Genomic DNA, 2,526 nt, shown 5'->3' with positions numbered 1-2,526 from the left:
ATATATATATATATATATATATATATATATATACACATTCATGTATACATGCATACTCACGTACACACTCAAACACACGCTTGCGCACGCACACACACACACACACACATACACACACACACACACACACACGCATATATATATTGAGTTTGTCATTCTCTTCGAGTAGTTTGTTCATGTCACGCAAACTCAACTTCGAACAGATGTTATTCGATTCAACCTAACAGCATTTCGGTTTCATTGTTCCTTTAGTTGTAATTCACGCAGGTATAGACAAAGACACATAGGTATACACAGATGTTTGTTATCAATAAACAAAAAGTATTAACATAAGGATTTTAAGTAGAGATAAATATTTTCTTAATGGTCATAGTTATTTCGAAGTTTTGTCAACCAGCTTGAAACAGCTTACTTCAAAGGAACTGCCAATAAAAATATGTCTATCTATCCATCTGTCTATATGTCTATCTATCGATTTATCTATTTATCTATCTGTCTATATGTCTATCTATCGATTTATCTATTTATCTATCTATCTATTTATCTATCTGTCTATCTGTTTATCTATCGATTTATCTATTTATCTATCTATCTATTTATCTATCTGTCTATCTATTTATCTATCGATTTATCTATTTATCTATCTATCTATTTATCTATCTGCTTATCTGTTTATCTATCGATTTATCTATTTATCTATCTATCTATTTATCTATCTGTCTATTTGTCTATCTATCTATCTGCCTGTCTGGTTGTTTGTCTATCACGTAAAATTATTTGCATTAATCAGATACTTAATACAGATGTAGAGTGAGGTAAGCAGTTTACTTCCCAACAACATGGTTCTGCGTTCACTGCCGCTGCGTGGTACCTTGTGCAAGTATCTTCTACAAGAACCAGAGGTAAATAAAGACTTGTGAGTGGATTAGGTAGGCAGAAACTGAAAGAAGCCCGAGCTGGTAGAAACGTTAGCGCGCCGGGCGAAATGCTTAGCGGTATTTCGTCTGCCACTGCGTTCTGAGTTCAAATTCCGCCGAGGTTGACTTTGCCTTTCATCCTTTCGGGGTCGATAAATTAAGTACCAGTTACGCACTGGGGTCGATATAATCGACTTAATCCGTTTGTCTGTCCTTGTTTGTCCCCTCTGTGTGTAGCCCCTTGTGGGCAGTAAAGAAATAGGTATTTCGTCTGCTGCTATGTTCTGAGTTCAAATTCCACCGAGGTCGGCTTTGCCTTTCATCCTTTCGGGGTCGCTTAAATAAGTACCGACGAAGAAATGGCGAAAGGTTATCTCGCGCATGTGTGAAGAACACAGTAAAATATGGAGGAAGCAGTGTAATGGTATACGAAGTGATCTCTGCTGCTGGTCCTGGTCCACTTATTCGTCTACAAGGGACTGTGAAAGCTGAAATCTACAAGCAGATTCTTAGACAGCATGCTCTTCCACATCTCCGATCCTCGTCAGTTCAACTTCCTATCTTCGTGCAGTACAACGTTCCCCGTCACACTGCAAAGAGAGTCAAAGCTTTTTTAAGTGATGGAGGGGTTGATCTCACGGACTGGCCACCTCGAAATCCCGACCTCAGCCCTATAGAAAACGTTTGGAAATTTATAGGAGATGGGGCAAGAAGGAGAAACCCAAAGAACCAATATGAAGCCTGGGAATTATTGAAAAACGAACGGAACAATTTTACTCCATCATTTTACAAGAAATTAATTCAGTCCTGTGATAACAGATGTCAGGAGGTCATTGATAGTAAAGGGAAGTTCACAAAATATTAATAGTAAGGGTTTCTTTTTTGTTCTTGTTCCATTTTTCACTGTTTTTCTAAGTGACTCTTAACTTTTGGCCGTTGCAGTTTGGAAGATTATTTGTTTATTTACTCATAACGTACGAAATATTTATTCCGTTCAATTGAAACTTTCACGAAAGATAGATATCAGATATATCTAAATATGCGTAAAATATCTCGTCTCAATGTTTTGTTAATCTTCTATAACAAATATTTCAATACACTTGTTCCTACTCACCCTTATATTATGGCCGCTACTGTATGTGTGTGTGTGTTTGCATTAAAAGTAATCAAGTTAATGTCCGGTTATAGAGTGACGTCCGCGACGCTAAGGCCTTTGTGGATGCGAAACCATTGGTCACTCCATGACCCGACAATATCTTAATTACTTTTAATAAATTACTGCTCCATGCTTTAAAGCGTGCTTCTTTTTCGAATTTATGATACATTGATTATATATATATATATATATATATATATATATGAATTTATGCATATATTAATATCATCATAGTTGAAAAACTTCGATACCAGGGTAGCAAAAATCACACAAAAACTAGGATATTATACCCGGTTACTGAGTAGAAAGTCCATGTTAAAGTGATGTATTTTGAGTTGATATAAAGAATAATAATAAATGGAGCAAAACGCATATAATCAATAAGTTCCTTTAATTCCTACATATGTTTCAAAAATTATATGTACTCTACTCCAAAGAAGTAAGAGATGCTTT

This window comes from Octopus bimaculoides, chromosome 12, assembly GCF_001194135.2.
Source record: "Octopus bimaculoides isolate UCB-OBI-ISO-001 chromosome 12, ASM119413v2, whole genome shotgun sequence".
Taxonomy (NCBI): domain Eukaryota; kingdom Metazoa; phylum Mollusca; class Cephalopoda; order Octopoda; family Octopodidae; genus Octopus; species Octopus bimaculoides.
The sequence above is the reverse complement of the archived record's forward strand: the minus strand, read 5'-3'. Positions refer to the sequence as shown.